Genomic DNA, 18,496 nt, shown 5'->3' with positions numbered 1-18,496 from the left:
CATCCTCCTATGGTATTTTGTTTTGGACTAAGATAGTTATTTTCTTCATTATATGCTTTTGTATAGATGGATTTTAAAAACCAAAATGAAAATTATCCTCCCAAAACCAACACGTAAAGTGTTGTCTTAAAAAAGTGATGAAGGTCACCATTAAAGAAAGCCATTAAAGACAGAAACATATGTCCAACAATTTATTACCAGTTATTATGAAAAAAGACAGGAAAAACAAAAAGAAAAATAGGCAAATTATCTATGAATAGACAAGTCACAGGAGAAGAATTTACCTGGCTAATAAACACCTGCAAACATTCTCAACCTCACTGGTTGGGGCAGTGCCAATTAAAAGAACAAAGTGAGTATCAGTTTTCACTGAATGACAAAAAAGTAAAGAGAGTTTTGGTGAATTATCTGCTTCTTTCAACTTTCTTTTATAGCAATGATGAGCAACCCTGGCCCTGGGAAGGTATAATTATCTTCTCATAAATATACGCACCTCTCTATAAACAAAGAGGTATAAATGGGTGGGTTCTTTGTCTGTGGGAGGTGTCAAATAGGGGAACTAGCTCAAATCAAAAGAACTCTATGTCATGAATTCTCTAAGTTAGAAACTCTGAATGAATATTGTGTGTGACTTCCTTTCTTTCAAAATGGACAGCTCATTTCTGGGTTCCCTGGGAATCAGACTCAGAAAGGATCGGTACATGAGAAGTTTACCAGGGATGTCCTTGGGAAGGGAGCAGATTCGGCAGAGGGGGAAGCCCAACTGTGATGGAGTCTCAAGAGAAGCTGCGACCGTGGCCCTGAGGGCAGTTCTAAAGATGGATGACCCTTCAGAACTATCCAGAGATGAGACAAGAGAGCTAGATATATATATCTCTGTATCAATCAGGAATGCGACCATGACCTTGGGGACATGACTCTTCATTCAGCTGAGGCAGTTCCTGAGCTGCTGCCCGCTGAGAGCTGGCCTCCAAGCTACTCCTAGCAGCTGAGGGAAGAAGTCCTTCATTCCTTCCTTTTTGTGGGCGTGGGGGAGATAAACCAGTTTTATTCTCCATCATGATGTTATACAAAAACCTAGAAATAATGGATTTGTAGAGAAGAAACAAAGGAATTATAAATAAGAAGGCAACAGAAATCAATTTGAATCATTTTTTATGATATGAGGATGAAAACCATTTTGAAGCACATGTATCTGGCTTCAAAGTAGGTTTTGTTCACTGACCAAAGCCTGCCATAAAATCAAAGTATTCAGCATTTTGTCTGGCAAAATGCTATTGGCTCTTGACAAAACTTTCGAGGTCTCTGAGAAAGTTTGGTGATCAAGGGCCATGCTGAACTCATCTGAAAAAAGTGTCATCCACCCCCTTGGTCCACAAGGAAATCCATTAGGTGGTCATACAAAGCCCAGTCCTGGGAATCTGTGTTGAGTATATAATTCATGCTCTTCCATTTTGACTCTCCAGTGGTTGGGAAGCTCATTCCTCTGATGGAGAAAATGTCACTCTTGTCCTCCTCTTCTTGTCCAACATCATCCTCCAGATAGTGACAGTCCAGCATAAATGTCCTTCTTGCCATTATCTTTATGACTTCAACCAAGAAATTGGGAGTGGACATCAATTCTGGCTTCTGTTCTCACCTAGGGGCATATCACAGAGTCCACCACAAAATGACTACTTGAAGGGCTTTAAAAAAAAAACGACATTTTTTTTAAAGAGCAGATTTAGGTTCACAGCAAAAAGAAGGAGAAGGTACAGATATTCCTTATGTACTCCAGACTCTCCCCGCCCAGTGCATAGCCCCCCCTACTATCAACATCCCCCACCAGAGCGGTATGTTTGTTACAACTGACAAACCTACATCGACACATCATCATCACCCAAGGAAACTTTCCCAAGGTCTCAGCGCTGTAGAGTGGTAGGTTTAAATCCACTCAGGGATTTAAATCCACTCAGTTTGGCTCCAGGGTTCATTCTGTTCGCTACTAAGCATACCTCCTCCACCATGTCAGTGAAGTGTCTGCTATGATAACAATGTCCCCCCCCCCCCGGGGGGGCTTTGTCAGGGATAAACAATAGCAGAGTGGGACGGAAATGCTGGGGACAATCACTCAGGATCCAGGAGCTCCACACAGGTCACTGAGGCAGGAAGGAGATGTTAGAGCTACATTCTCTGATGTGTGATTGTTTCTAAAATGCTACAGTTTGGCTATGATTTCATGATGGGTTAACTCCTCTTTAAAACACAGTGTGTGTGTGTGTGTGTGTGTGTGTGTGTGTGTGAGAGAGAGAGAGAGAGAGAGAGAAAATGAGAGAGGATATTCATAAGGGAAGGAGATTATGGAGCTGAAAAACCCAGTTTCTTACACTGCAGTGTGCACATCAATCACCTGGAGTGGGGCCTGAGAACATGCATTTCCCACCAGTTCTCAGGAGATGCCAATGCTAGATTCACCAGATTGACAAGCAAGAAAGTCGAGGAGCAATGGTTTCAAAGCCTTAAACAAAAACACAGGAACACCTTTTTCCAACCAAATCTTAATGTGAAGATTCAGTAAGTAAAGCAGATGGTAGTGGAGTCACCTTGGTTCAAGTGAAGGGGAGCATCCAGAAGTCCTACCCCCAGTGCTTTCTCTACTGCTCCAGACTCATGGAAATTCAAGGCAACACAAGGCAGCTCAGAAGAAGTCCAGTGATCTGGACCCTCTCCTTGTCTCCCACTAGGGTTTCTCACTGTCCCATACCAGTCACCTGTGGCTACCTGGCCCTGAAAACATAGATGGGGTGAATGAAGAATGGAATTATTACTCTACTTTAAATTAATCTACTTTAATTTAAAAGCTTCAGCAGTATATTTTTCTGTTAAACATCACTGTTACAGTAGGACATTTAATTCCATCAGGTAAGAGCTTACTGTAGTCTACCCATACATACTTCACCCATCTAGTTGGTGCCAGGTGATTGATCCAGTTTGAATGATGGTTTTCTATCTGGTGTAACTTGTTTTGTGTTTTTCTGAATATTTTGTGCAGTTATAGTGATACCTATGTAAATTATAATTAATAATAACACTTATTAAAATCTCTAATGTTATTGCATTTTTTTTTTTAGATTTCTTTATTGGGGGAGGGGCAAAGAGAGAGGGAGAGAGAAAATCTCAAGCAGCTCTCTGCTGAGCAGGGAGCACAACATGGGGCTCGATCCCCTGACCCTGAGATCATGACCGGAGCTGAAGTCAAGAGTCTGATGCCTAACCGACTGAGCCACCAAGGTACCCCTACATTTATTTTAATTGTGATATAATTATTTTTCTAGTTAAAAAATAAGTATAGATGAACATTTAAATTTAAGACAAAGAATCACATGGAGATACAGAAGCTAGTATTATGACTAGAACAGTAACATTTAGATTTTTTTTTTCCTCAAAGGACTCCCACATTTATGAAGAAATATCAACGTGTGGTCTAAAAATTGAATTCAAGGTATGAATATTTTTGAATCTTTTATATTTATCGAAAAATTTTAGCTATATGTGAAGAAATTCGTTTCTTTCATGATGTACTCTGATCCAGCTATATCACTTTAAATATCCAGGTTTATTGGAATTTTGAAATGAGAGATGGATGTTTTTCTTATTGCTTCATTCCACTGTGTGTGATACATGCTGACAATATTTGAACTTAGTTTTCTGAAGGAGACATTCAGAAAGGTGTCATGGATGAAATTGTTGAGATTGTTCAGTATCTATGTGGAAATGCTGTGAATCATCTCCGGTTTACAGAACTGTTGAAAAAATAGAAGACAATGGATTTAATGCTGGTTGCCAATATTCATTATTTGAATTGTGGAAAAATTTTACAAAGATTTACTATACTAGTAAGTCCAAATTTTTTTCTTGAAACAAAAGGAATAGTTGCCAAGTGGTTAATAATCAAAGACAAAATGGCAAAATGAAAATTTGGCATTCAGGTTGAAATGTGCTATAGGTGTAAAATGTGCACTGGATTTTGAAGACTGTAAAAAAAAGAATGCAAAATATCTTAGTTTCTTGTGCTGATATGTTAGAATAATATTTTGGATATATTGACTTAAGGTATATTACTAAGAATAATTTCTCTTGTTTCTTTTTAATGTGACTACTGACAACTTCAAATTATGTATGTTGCCCTTATTATTCATCCTTCTTTTGTACCCCTAGGATCTTTGTTTATGAAACTTCTCCATGAAAATAGGAATCATTGTGTCCTTTTGCTTTTTTCTCCATTGCTGAATCCTTGGTATTAGACCTGTGCTTGACTCATGGAAGGTACTCAATAAATGTTTGCTAAATAAATGAAAAATTGAGATATTTAACAATTTTTTAATGACCATAAGTTTTCTGTCATAAATATCTTTGCACAAGCTGATATGTGAGTGTGTCCATATATATTTTATTTATTACCTTAGAATAAATCCCAATATCATTGTATAAAAGAGCATGGGCCATTTTATAACTTGTTAGACATTTTCAAGTTAATCTCAGAAAAGATTAAACCAATTTACAATGCCATCAATATTGTAAATTGGTTCAGGATGTGGTCTCCCAATGCCAACTTTTAAAGGGTTGTAGAATGATGAGTGAGTGATGTGGCGTTGGGCAAGTTACTTAGCTTTCTGGAATTGCAAAATGGGGAGAAAAGTATAAAGTTGAAAAGTGAGTAAATGCCTAGGTGAATACTTGCCTTGTGTGGAGTAGCTTTTAAATGTATGATTCCGGTTTTTAAAAATTAGAGTATAAATGTTTTCTTATAGTAGTAAAGGACATGATTGGTGTTCTCTGCTGGGGGTGTATGTTGCCGAGGGTGGGCAGGAGAGGGCTACTTAGGGGATGGGGCCAAAGAAATGAGTCCTGTAATGGGCTGCTAGGCTCAGCCATGTTTGGGAGAAGGAAATAGCCTCTTAGGTTTATACCCTGGATTCTCCAGCTATAAAGATTTATTTAAAATAATTGTGGGAGCTGGTGGTATCTTATACATGCCTAAGAACTCAATCCCTCTTATTTTATATTTTATTTCAAAGTGAATATTTTCTATTTCCTAGCAAAAAAAAAAAAGCAAACAAAAGTTTTGAATAAAAATCCCCTTGGGTGATGATTTCAAAGTTTCTCAATGGGGTGAGGAGCTTAGAGGAATGCTAAGAAAAAATAGCTTATCAGCTGCTCCATATTTTTTTTAAAGATTTATTTATGATAGACATAGAGAGAGATAGAGAGAGAGGCAGAGACACAGGAGGAGGGAGAAGCAGGCTCCATGCCGGGAGCCCAACGTGGGACTTGATTCCGGGACTCCAGGATCGTGCCCGGGGCCAAAGGCAGGCGCCAAACCGCTGAGCTACCCAGGGATCCCCTGCTCCATATTTTTTTAAAGGTTTTATTTACTTGTTTGAGAGAGAGAGAGCAGAGAGCACAAGGGGGAGTGGGAGAGGAGGGAGGGGCAGAGGGAGAAGCAGACTCCCCACTGAGCAGAGAGCCTGATTCGGAACTGGATCCCAGGACCCTGAGATCATGACCTGAACTGAAGACAGTCACTTAACTGACTGAGCCACCCAGGTATCTTCTAACTGCTTCATATTTAAATATTATTCCTCAGACTTGAAAGTGCCTGGATCTACATTGTCCAGCATAGGAGCCACTAGCCATATGTGTTTAGTGAGCACTTGAATTGTGCCTCATCTAAGGACTTAGTGTGAGGGGTCGTGAGTTCAAGCCCTGTATTGAGCTCCAAATAAGGTGTGGAGCCCACTTGAAAAAAAAAATTTTTTTTTAATAAATACTTTGTGACAAAAATGTAAATTATCTCATCAATAATGTTTAAATAGGATTACATATAATGATAATTTAGATGTATTTGGGTTAAATAAAACATACTATTAAGAATAATTTTACTTGTTTCCTTTTCCTTTTCAAATGTGGCTTCTAGAAAATTTTAATTTAATTTAATTTATTTTTATTTATTTATTTATTTTTGAAAATTTTAAATTACACACATGGCTCACGTTTTATTTCTCTAGGACAGAACTGGTTCAGACCCCCATGTCTGCCTGGAGCACCCCAGCGACCTCCTGTACCCACTTCAATACTCTGGAATATGCATTGACAGCTCTGACTAGCTCTAAGCTGGAGTTCACAGCCTGGACACAAAGCAGTGAAGTGTTCCTCTTAGACAGGACCTGTGAAAGCAGATCGGAAGCCGCTAAGATAAAAGGCTGTTGGCGGAACTCAGGCCAAAACCTCACCTCAGTTAACACCAGTAAAATCCCAGAATTTCCCTTTATATTTTTGTTAAAATGGACCATTAATGAGGCCAAAAGTCTGACACTGGCAGATGACAAAATACTTTTTCTTCTTTTCTCTTCTGTGTTTTCAATTCCAGAAAGACAAAGATATAATGAATAACATAATCCTTCTATAAAGAAGTAAAACAAAACTATTGAGATTAGAAATGTCTGTGTGGATCCTCTGGGATGCAGATGCCAAGTGATGAGCTGGGACATGCAGTAGGTTTGCTGGGAGAGCTGTCTGTGAGGGAGGGTGGAGGGTGCTCAGGAGATGGCGGGGAGAGCCTTCAGCCCCTCAGGCCGGTCTGGCACCATGAGAGGAAGAAGGGAAGGAAGAGTTGGGGAGGTTCTGGGTCTGCGGTATTTTCCGTTAGGCTCTCAGGCAGGCCAGCAGCAGTCCCAGAGCTCAATATTTCCTGTTGGAAGCAGCAGGCCTCCAGCAGGATGGGCCTGCCCTGGAGTCCCCCCGCCATGCCCCACCACGGGCTGGGAGACGGGCGGAAGGGTGGCCCTGACGCTTCCACGTCCACAGGCACTGACTGGGGCCGTCAGGAAGGCCGCTCCCCTTGGCAAGTCCTCTGGAAGGAGAGCCCAGTGGTGCAGGCCACACTGCCACAGAGGTATTGGTCTCCCATATCCGTTATTGTGCTGAATGGAAGTTAAATTCCCAAGCCCAGATGTTTTTGAACGTTTCAATGAAACAGGACAATGTCCTTTAGAAATGGAGCACTTCTGCATACCGGTGGCCTGGGTCAGGACCAGAGTCACTGCTCACAGCCTCGGTTTTCCCGCCTGTGACACTGTCGTGAACTTTAACCCCCACCTTGTGGGGTTGTGGTGATTATTTAAAAAGATGGTATGTGAGGGAGCTTTCCCGAGAGAGAGAAGAGTGTTTGATCGCCTCATTCACAGATGGCTGGTCCCCCCCCAACCTCCCACTGGAAATCAGGTTGTGAGTGCTAATGGCTTCTAAATGCAGGTAATGTCACGTGGAACTTTAAAGCTATTGGCAAAATGTGCCTTGAAAATTATTTCCATCTATGAAACGTTCGTTGAAAGTCATTCTAATTGACCCTGGTTGCACACTGATCAGGGGTTGCCTGTGGTTTTCACAGTTCTTTCATCTTGGAACGCCTCCCCCACATAGGCCCAAGGAGGGGTCCCTTATTCTAGCTCCCCCAGCCTCTGCTCCAATGTCACCTCCCAGGCTGGCCCTGGCCCTTGTACCCAAAATAACAGCAGCATGACCTCTCACCCCTTATGTCGCTTTGTTTTCCTTTGTAGCACATGGCAGCTCCTGTTATAATGTTTATTGTGTTATCATGTTTCACTATTACTTTATTTCTGTTTTGTCTTGTGGAATAGTAAGCTTCCTGGGGTCAGGAGCTTTGTTTCACTCACTAATATAGCCCCTGGAATCCTGCCTGGCATATAGTAATTGATTTTTTTTTCCGACTGCATGAAACTCATATGTGGTTTCCAAAATGAAAGAAAAAACGGAATTTAGAACAACAATAATAGGGATCCCTGGGTGGTGCAGCGGTTTAGCGCCTGCCTGTGGCCCAGGGCGCGATCCTGGAGACCCAGGATCAAATCCCACGTCGGGCTCCCGGTGCATGGAGCCTGCTTCTCTCTCTGCCTCTCTCTCTCTCTCTCTCTCTCTCTGTGACTATCATAAATAAATAAAAAATTAAAAAAAAAAAAGAACAACAATAATACTTTTCTTGAATATGCTAGTTGTCTTCAATGGCAAGGGGAAGAGGAAGAAAGAGGTTAATGGCCGAGCACATATGCCCCTGCATCTCACCTTGGGTGGGCCCAATTTCCTCCTCAGTCAGAATTCTCACCAGGATTGCTAGCAAGAAGCAAAAGAACAGGCTGGGCACTTATCTTTTTTTCTTGCTCAATTTCTCTAGAGCAGGTAGACAAGCTTTCTTTTTCTTCTTTTCTTTTCTTTTCTTTTCTTTTCTTTTCTTTTCTTTTCTTCTCTTCTCTTTCTTTCTCTTTCTTTCTTTCTTTCTTTCTTTCTTTCTTTCTTTCTTTCTTTCTTTCTTTCTTTCTTTCTTTCTTCTCTCTCTTTCTTTTCTTCACGGAAATCAGATAGGAAAAGTAAATTGAGCGAGAGCCCGATCTAGCCCACACTCAGTCTTTGGCCAAATGGACACTCAGTCTTTGGCCGATCAAGAATGGTCATGTCTGTTTGGGCTTGTTCCTTGTTCATGATCGAAAACACAGGCTGTAGTCCAGAGAAGGGTAAACACTTGGTCTGTTTCAGCATAAAGGGTCATCACAGGGTGACTGACTCCTCTATCGCTTGGGTCCAGCAGCAGGGGGCGCTGGGAGTGAGGCAGGAGGAATGGTTCATCCTGAGAATGGGTTCGAGCTGAGGGTGGTATCCACCTGGGGTGTCATAGAGGGGGTCCCTGGATTGAGTGGAGTAAGTACAGACCAGGGGAACTTGGTGGCCCCTTTTCATTTACTGGTTCCATGAATTTAAGTCTCCCCGAACTGTTTACCCAGAAGGTCAGTAGAGAGAAAATGAGAAAGAAGGTCATCTAGCAGCCAGATGCAACAGGCTCTTAGAAGGGCAACTTGCTCTTGGCTAAGCCGAGGAAGAGTCTGCAGAACACCTGCTGTTGGTACATTCCTGTGAGAGAAGCATCATTCCTGGGAGAGTTGGACGCTCAGACTGGAGCCCCAATGACTCTGGGGTGCTCCACAAGCCAAGAAAGCACAGAGCCCCATCTGAGAGGAACAGAGGGCAAAGCCGAAGTCTAGCCAACGCATCTCACCTTGGGCGGGCGTAGTGCTTCTTGCACCTGCTCCTGGGGGAGAGTCTGCTTCTTCTCTCCCAGAGGTGCGAGTGAAATTCTCACAGTATCTTAGTTGGCAAGAGAGTGCAAGTCTGCAACAGACACCCAGGTTCTAGTCCCAGCTTCACCTCTAACTCACTCTGTGACCTTGGTCAAATGGCTTGACCTCTCCGGGCCTCAAATTCTCGCAACAGGAAAAAGATGGAGTTAAGTGATCTCTGAGGCTTTCTTCTGCTCCCCCCTCCCCACCGCTCCTGTTCTGTGCACACGTGATGGAGGGGATTCGAGGAGGGCTGGCTTGTATTTCCCTTTTAGAGCTCTCTCAGAAAGGCAGTTCAGCATTTGGCACTGGGGGTGGGAGACAAAACAGAGAAGCAGCCTTGAGATGTGATAGACCTGTGGGCTGCCTGTCCTGTCTCCCTCACCCGGTTCTGGGGTGTCTGTTTCCTAATCCAGGAGCCGAGCTGCCTCCCAAGAGGGCAGGAGGCCCGGCGCTGCAGTGGGGAGCACTGCCGGCTGGTTCTGCTGCCTCCTACCCCCCACAACTGACCTGGGAGTGGTGAGTCATGCTTTGTCACCACCAGTGCCTGGCAGTGGGCCCCACACAACTTCTTGAGCTTGTCAACACCCAGGATAGAATAAATCATCGGAGGCCCATTTTAGCCAAGAGTGAAAAATGAAGTCACCAGAAGATGCCAATTAGGGACGCAGAGGGGAGGTGAAGGCTTGTGAAGGACAGGGCTGTCTTCCCTGGGCGGTGAGCCTGGGAAGGCCTCGGGCCGCATTGGCCGCCTGCAGCCTCCCTGCACCCTGGAAGGGCTCTAGGAGGAGGCCCTCCGCTGGGGAGGAACCTGGGCTCCCCTGCCCTGCAGCCCTTCCAAAATCACTGAATCCACCAGCGGACAGATCTTAGCCTGTCCTTGCTCCAGGCTGTAGGGCCTCCTTGCTATCTGGAATCATAAAATCCCAGGGAGTTGGGAGGGAGAGGCTGAAGTCTCTAATCCAGTAACTTTCCAGTCTTTTGTCCTGTTTTATTTTAGGAGCAGAAAGAAGAGGGAGGGGAGGATCTGCAGCCTGTATGCTCAGCCTTCCTCCCCCTTCTCCCCCCGACTCTGGCCTGGACTAATTCATCTCAAAGGCTCTTCCATTTCTACCATTCTGTAGTTCATTGCTAGATCTGAAAATAACACATTGTAGCAGAGCTGAGCATGTGGGCAAATTGCTGGTATTTTAAAGATGAAACAGCACCATTGCAGGAAAAAGAAAAAAAAAAAAAACATCCCAGCTCGGTTATTTTTATAAGCTATGGGATCCTGGTCAGGTTGCCTGACCTCCTGCCTCTGTAGTCACATCTGTAAATTGGAGAAAATAATAGTACCTACCTCAGAAGGTCTTCGGGAGGGTTAAACGAGGATAAAAACAGTCAGGGCTTATTCAACACCCCGCCGCGCCGGCAGTGGTGTGGCTAAGCCTGTGGGACCCAAGCTTTTGTAAGAGCCAGCAAGAGTTGGGGTGCTGCTTCGGATTCTGGGTGCCCATCCTGTCCTCTCTTAGTCTCCCGTTCCCGGGCAGATGTCACAGGGGCTAATGTTTCCTCTCTGAACTTGGCTGGCTTAGTCACTTCCTCCCTTGGCCTTGTGTATCAGGAGGGACGGTGGCTCCAGAAAATGCACTAGGATCCGGAGAGAGAAGAACTCATCTGTACCTTCACTCGTTCATTCATTCATCCATCCAGCAGAGACTCTGCACCCATCTGTGGCGGGCACTATGCCAGGCCAGAGGATTCAGAGCCCACGGCGGCCTGGGTCTTTCCCTCCACGGCTGTGGTGATGGGCCATCCTTCATGGGACTCAGCCTTCCTCTTGACTTTCACTCTTTTTCTTCTTCCTCTACCAATCAACCTCGGGCCCTGGTCATTCTAACTTGAGAATGACCTTTATGGGACACCTGGGTGGCTCAGTGGTTGAGCCTTTGCCTTTGGCTCAGGTCATGATCCCGGGGTCCTGGGATCCAGTCCCGCATCAGGCTCCCCACAGGGAGCCTGCTTCTCCCTCTATGTCTCTGCCTCTCTCTGTGTGTCTCTCATGAATAAATAAATAAAATCTTCAAAAAAAGAAAAAGAAAATGACCTTTATATTCTTAGACCTCTTCCACTTGAGGGTGCTAGTTGAAACCCTAGGAGTAGATAAGATGATCAGAGGACAGTAAATCCAGAGAAGAAAGTTGATCTCAGGAAGCATGTACATTTGGGGGTAAAGGGTGCAGGAACAATGGAGGGGTCCAGGCACTGGTGGATAAGGGTGCTGGGTAAAGGGTGGGGGCCCCACCGAGGCTGCTGAAAGGATGTCTGGAGGCTGCTGGTGAGCGGCACACAGAACCCAGTAGGTTTGTGATTCTAAGGCAAAGGTGTGGTCCGAGCAGGCAGTGAGCCTGAGGCCACAAAGCAGGCAGTGGGCAGGGGCAGTGACTCACAGTTCTCAGGCTCGGGGGATGCTCAAAAGTCCCAGCTGGGCAGCTTGCAATCTCCGGCCTCTCCCCAGATTCCAGTCCTGGTACCGAGTGGGGATGTGCCAAGAACAAGGCAGTTTCTTGTCCCAGAGGGTTGGAGCAGGATAAGGGTTCAATATCCTGCACTGGGCATGAGGTCAGGGCCAGCCTGCAGAGAGGGGGCCCCAGCTTGGCAGAGAACAGGCCTGGCAGAGACTGGGAACTGGGCTGGGTCTGATGGCTCCCAGAGAAAAAGGTAAACATGAGGAAGTGAGTTTGAGCTCGAACTGATGACCTCAGCCGATTCGTGGGAAGATGATGACCTCTGCTTTTAAGATTATCACAGGCCAGGAGTGCCGGGGGAGTAGCTCAGTGGTTGAGAGTCTGCCTTCAGCTCAGGGTGTGATCCCGGGGTCCAGGGATCGAGTCCCACATTAGGCTCCCCATGGAGAACCTGCTTCTCCCTCTGCCTATGTCTCTGCCTCTCTCATGAATGAATGAATAAATAAATAAATCTTAAAAAAAATAAAAGATTATCGCAGGCCAACTGGGTGAAGGGTCTCCCCTTGCTCAGAGACTGGAGCCCCACCAAGCAAGATTTCACCTCCAACAGTTGTCCGTATCTGGGATTCACCTGGTCCTCGCCACAGGCCGGTGCACCAGGAAAGAGAAGTCACATTTTCCCCAGTTTGCAGGTGAGAAAACTAGGCCTCCCACTGGTGAGGGGGACTACTGGCAAGGTGCCCACTCCTGCTTGAGTGGTTTCTTTGTTTTTGAGTGGGAGGAGGAGAGGGGCTATGGAACAGGTCCAAATCCTGGCCATGCCCCATTCTGACTTGCAGGATTGGGGGCAAGTTGCCTACCCTGCCAAAACCTGCTCTTCCTCATTTATGAAGTGGGACGGTAATGCCAACCTTTTGTCTTCTTGACTTCAACCTACCAGGAATCCCTCAGGGCTCAGGTCTCTTCTCAAAACAATTACCTCTCCCCACCCCCTACCCCAGTTTTTTCGGTCATGCCTATTATTTTAAAAATCCATACTTTGATGTAGTCTAGCTTGAAAGACTCTTCCTAGCTTTGGATCTATATTTGCAACTGCTAATCCAACTTCCACACTTGAACCTTGCAGGCATCTCAAACTCAGATGTCAACAATGGCATCTTATTCTCTTCCTCAACCCACTGTTGACTATTCTGGGTACCTTATATGAGTGGCATTCTATAACATTTTCTCTTTGTGACTGGCTTATTTCACTTACCGTAATGTCCTCAAGAGTCACCCATGTTGTAGCATGTGTCAGCATTTCCTTCTTTTTTTAAGACTGAATAATATTCCGTGTAAATGCCACATTTTGTTTATTCATTCATCTGTCAGTGGACCCTTGGATTACTTCTGTCTCTTGGCTATTGTGAATAATGCTGCTGTGAACATGGGTGTACAAATAACTCCTCGAGATCCTGCTTTCAATTCTTTTGGGTATAGATCTACAAATGGAATTGCTGAATCATATGATAGTTCTATTTTTAATTTTTTGAGGAAATGTCATACTGTTTTCCATAGCAACTACCACAAATAGTGCACAAAGGTTCCATTTTCTCCATATCCTCACCAACACTTATTATTTTCTGGGTTTTTGTTTTGTTTCGTTTTGATAGTAGCCATCCTGATAGGTGTGAAGTAGTATCTCACTGTGACTTACTGAAAAGACTATTATTTCTCTACCACATTGCCTTTGAGCCCTGGTAAAAAATTAGTTGTCCGTATATCTGTAGGTTTATCTCTGAATCCTATTCTGTTTCAGTGATTGATCTGTCTCTCTTTATATAAATACCAAATTGTTTTGATTGCTGTAGCTTTGTAATAGTTTTTTTTTTTTTTTAAGATTTTATTTATTCATGAGAGGGAGAAGGAGAGAGAGAGGCAGAGACACAGGCAGAGGGAGAAACAGGCTCCATGCAGGAAGCCTGATGTGGGACTCGATCCCAGGTCTCCAGGATCACACCCTGGACTGAAGGTGGCACTAAACCGCTGAACCACCAGGGCTGCCTGCTTTGTAATAATTTTTGAAACCAGATAGTGTGAGCCATTCAACTTTGTTCTGTTTCGGATTTGTTTTGATCATTCTCATTCCTTTAGAACCAGCTTGTTAATTTATTTAAAATTCCTATCTAGGATGTTTTTGGGATAGTTTTGAATCTGTAGGTCAATTTGAGGACAGTTGACTTCTTAACAATATCGAAGTTTCTGATCCATGAACTAGAATATTTTTTAATTTGTTTAGGTCTTCTTTAGTTTATCTCAGCAATATTTTATAGCTTTCAGTGTATGGGCCTTTTACATAATTTTTCCAGATTTATCTCTATTTCATTTTTGGATGCTGTTGTAAACGGTACTGATTTTTAATTGCAATTTCTACTGTGGTCAGAAAAGATACTTTGCATGATTTCAGTCTTCTTTAATTTGTTCAGACTTGGTTTGTGGCCTAACATGTGACCTCTTCTGGAGAATGTTCCATGTATGCTTGAAAAGAATATATATTCTGTTACTGTTGGGTTGAAAGTTCTGGATATTTCTTTTGTCCATTTGGTCTATGTTGTCCCTTAAGTCCACTGTTTCTTTGTTGGAACTCTGTGGTTGATTTCTCTGTTATTGAAAGCAGAGCACAGAAGTCTCCTACTATTATTGTTTTTTAGTTCCACTTCAGTTCTATCGGTGTTTGTTTTATATATTTTTTTTATATATTTAGGTGATCTGATTTATGTGCGGATGTACTTACAATTTTATCTTACTGGTAGATTGACCTTTTATCATTATATAATATCCTTCTTTGTCTCTTGTGGCACTTTTTCACTTAAAATCTTCATGTCTGATAACTGCAATCCCTGATTGTGGCTAATCTATAGAGACAAAATTGATTTTTGTATATTGATCTTGTATCCTGCAACCATTTGTAGATTCCATTGGATTTTTCACATAGATGAATTTGCCGTTCTCCATTAACTTATCTTGGATAGGAGGTTGGTCTAAATGATCTCACATGCCATTACTTGAACCTAAAGATCCAAGCAATGCTTTTCTGTGTGGAGAGAAGCTTAGTCCTGTGGTGCAATCTGTGTTTGATCCAACAGCTCAGTCCATCTTGCGCCCACACATGTAGGCCATGGCGATCTTCACGCTTCCCACCTTAGGAGTCTTGGCACCTTGGTTCCTGGAGAGCTTAGTGCCAATTTGCAGAGGTATATGTTTCACTGTGCAATATGTTTTCCAGACTTTGTATAAATGTCAGATGTTATCAATCTTAGCACTTCTCTCTGTGGCCAACCCAGCACGTCACCATCTAGAGCTGGTGAAGTTTTTGTTTCCCATGCGCTGAGTCTGTAATACCACATCACTCTCGTCTGAAGGTGACTGAGCTTTAGTAAACATCTATTGTGGGCACTCTGCCTCTTTTTTTCTCTGTTCTCTGGTTCCTTCCATATCCACCTCTTAACTCTCCCCCACGGTCTCTCTCTGACTTACTAAAGCCTTTTCATACCTTTTCACTCTTGTGTGCTAGAAGGTTGAGAGCCAACCCTTAAGAAGAGTGTAGAACCTCTTGGCTTTCATTTCTGAATAGACTTCACTTCTGGCTCTGTTTATGTTCCCACCCTTATTTTCCCTTTGCCTCATCTTGCCTGTTTGTTTCCTCTTCACACATTTAGCCGTATGTCTTCCCTGCTGCCCAAAAGAGTCCTGTTCTGACAGCCCCTATTTCCTGGCCTTATAATCCCTCTCCAGAGTCTGGGCTGTCCCTCACATATGGCCCCTTTAGAATATACCACCCTGAGTTATTAGACATAGGAGTATCGATGAAGAATGGGAAGGAAATGAATCAGACTAAGGTGTATGGTAAATGCAAGTTAAAAACAAAAACAAACAAAGGTGCCTGGGTGGCTGAGTCAGTTAAGTGTGTGACTCTTGATTTCAGCTCAGGTCACGATCTCAGGGTTGTGAGGTTGAGCCCCTTGTAGGGCTCTGCACTGGGTGTGGAGTCTGCTTAAGATTCTCCCTCTTCTTCTCCGCCTGCCCCTATAGCTTTTGTCCTCTTTGCATTTTGAATTAATTGCTCGCCTCTTCCTCCTTTACTCTCTCTCTCTCTCTAAAACAAAAACAAAACAAAACAAAAAAACACAACAAATTAAAAGCCAACTAAGAATACGTATTTATCACAAATGTGGTAGAGAAGGAGTTAATAGCCTCATTCTTTAAAGAGTTTCTACTTCGATAAGAAGAACACTGAAACATTAATACAGGAAAGTAGGTAGATACTGTGAACAGTTCACAGATAAGAAATAAAAGCGCCTCACAAATATATGGGAACACATTCAGCTTTACCAGTAATCACAGAAATGCAAATCACGATAATAAAATGCTATTTGCCCCCTGCTGCATCATGCAAGGTTAAGACTCAGGCATCACCCAAGGCTGGTGAGGGTGTGGGGAGAAAAGCATGGCTTCCAATGTTCAAGAAAGCAATTTGGCAATGGGCTTAAAAAGCTTTAAAATATTCATATTCTTTACTCAGTAATTCCTTTTCTGGGAATCTTCTAGAGAAATAATCAGAAATGCAGACAAAGATGTATGGGCACAGATGCTAATCGCTATGTTATTTATTATTGCCAAAGCAACCTAAACGCCCAATACTGTAGAAACAGTATGAATTGTATGAATTATATAGCACACCCACACAATGTTATACCAAGCAACTAGTTAAAGATTATATTGGCTAGGGTGTTTTCATGATAGGGGACATGTTTTTTCATGTAAACTTAAAAAAAAAAACAAACCTCAAATTGTATACTCAAGATGATCTCAACTATATAACCTTTGCTTCTTGCAAAGGCTTTTTTTCTTTTTTCTTTTTTTTTAATTTTTATTTATTTATGATAGTCAGAGAGAGAGAGAGAGGCAGAGACATAGGCAGAGGGAGAAGCAGGCTCCATGCACCGAGAGCCCGACGTGGGATTCGATCCCAGGTCTCCAGGATCGCGCCCTGGGCCAAAGGCAGGCGCCAAACCACTGCGCCACCCAGGGATCCCGCAAAGGCTTTTTTTCTTAAAAGGCCCTAAGATAATGAAAAAAACATTGATAGATTCCAGTAGAATAGATAGAGACTAAGACTGGCCACTTCCACACTCAGCACTGTGCCCTATTTATTCAAGATTTTTAAAGAATAAAATTACTGTACATGTCTATAAATAAGGTGTATAATCCTTTGAGAGCCCTGTCCTTCATCTTACACTTCTGATTCCTCACCTCCAGTTCTTGGATTGTATAGATGCTCAGTAAATAGAATGATGAACACATGAGTTTATGGGAAAAGCCTCTGCCTTCAGTGATTGTTGAATGGGAATGAAAGGGGTCATTTTTGCTCATTTCACTCAAATATTTTGCTCTTAGATTTACTTTTAGAATAAATTTCTCCACTCCCCTATTCCGACACGCCTTTACCTGCCAGGCAGCAGGCTTTGAAAGAAAGCTGTTCTTTAGGGAAGAGGGTTCAGTGACTCCACTTATACTTCCAAAGAATCGTCAGGTCCACCACATCCCCCCGAAGCCTCTGCTTAGGCATGTCAGGAGTTTCTTTTTAAATTTTATTTGAAAACAGCACTCCAAGCCAGCCCATAAAAAGAAGTAGGAGGAGAGGAGGCGAAGAAACAAAATCCAACCAAACTTTCAATGTGAAAGCCTAAGCCCAGTTTTCCTTATTGGAATGCTGAGGCAAACATAATCAAATATGGTGCCATTTCAGAGAGCTCATTAGTGCCTCTGAGAAGCCCCAAGGAAAATTTGAGAGAATCAGAGGTTTGGGGGAAATGCATGATTCATAGCAAAAGTATCTACCATTTTCTGGCCAAAGAACGATTCTTAAATGTCATGACATAATCTTCAAGTCATACCTTAGTCTGACATTTTTCAGGACCCAGCAGATACTAACAGACACTCTTTGGGGCCTTTAAAACATGTTTATGCTTGATCTGGGACTGCTTCCAGTGTGTCTTTCTCTCTTCTTTTATAAAATCTGAAGACAGGGTTGGAATAAATAGGAGGAATCAACTGGACCCATCCACTATATAGCATAATGTCAGGTATGACTTCTCCATGAGTTCTCTCCTAACCCGCAGCCAAACTACTTACACCTTGTGCGGAGCTCCCGTGCACCCTGCACGAGCACTGGTTACAGCTTTTATCAGAGTGCATTATAATAATTTGTTTCTGTGTCTTTCTCCTGGATTGTGGGTTCCTGAGAGCCAACATCATGTCTTACTCAGGCTTACATTCCACCCTTTCTCCTAGCAGAGGTCCTGGCAAATAGTAGGCATTCCACTGATGTTTGTTCAATGCATAAAGAAGGGCACACTTTCTACAGGCACTAACGTGGGGGATACACAGACAGCTGGGGTGCCTTAGGTAAGATAAAGATCTTTATCACTACTTATATTCTTCTGCAATTAATTATGAAAGAGATGGAACTAATAGTGAAATGTATTGTTTTCATTTTCTGTATTTATTGTCTCTGACCAGATGTATAGAGGCCGGGTGCTTCCAGCTTGTTTTTGCATGTTGCCTGATTGTCCCATTTCATGTGGTTTACTCTGGTTAATGATGGAAAGCTGTACTCCTCTGCTCTTTGCCCCACAGGGGACAAGAATTTCTTGCTTAAACCTCAGACTTGCCTGACCTGCTGCTTGTATTACAGGAAAGTATAGTCGGCTGGGAAGGCTGAGATCATTTCCTGAGCCTTTTTTCTTTCTTAGTATCTCTTATTTATTGGACAACTCAAGGGGACCACTTGACAGTGGAGTTGGTACATTCAAGAACAAAACATATTTTGATTTCAAA

General features: G+C 43.1%; 2 long non-coding RNA genes across 2 annotated transcripts; one reads left to right on the top strand and one right to left on the bottom strand.

The window, feature by feature from the left end:
• Positions 1-178: 178 nt before the first annotated feature.
• LOC119866900 lies at positions 179-11,591 on the bottom strand. The gene is made up of 3 exons (XR_005381709.1): positions 10,510-11,591; positions 8,122-9,475; positions 179-1,685 (listed from the first exon to the last, which is right to left on the bottom strand). It is a non-coding gene; the product is annotated as an uncharacterized LOC119866900 (long non-coding RNA).
• Positions 3,216-6,560, top strand: LOC111093335. The gene is made up of 4 exons (XR_005381710.1): positions 3,216-3,270; positions 3,428-3,481; positions 4,198-4,305; positions 6,048-6,560. It is a non-coding gene; the product is annotated as an uncharacterized LOC111093335 (long non-coding RNA).
• Positions 11,592-18,496: the final 6,905 nt, after the last annotated feature.

Source organism: Canis lupus, chromosome 30 (assembly GCF_011100685.1).
Source record: "Canis lupus familiaris isolate Mischka breed German Shepherd chromosome 30, alternate assembly UU_Cfam_GSD_1.0, whole genome shotgun sequence".
NCBI classification, from domain to species: Eukaryota; Metazoa; Chordata; class Mammalia; order Carnivora; family Canidae; genus Canis; species Canis lupus.
The sequence above is the reverse complement of the archived record's forward strand: the minus strand, read 5'-3'. Positions and strand labels throughout refer to the sequence as shown.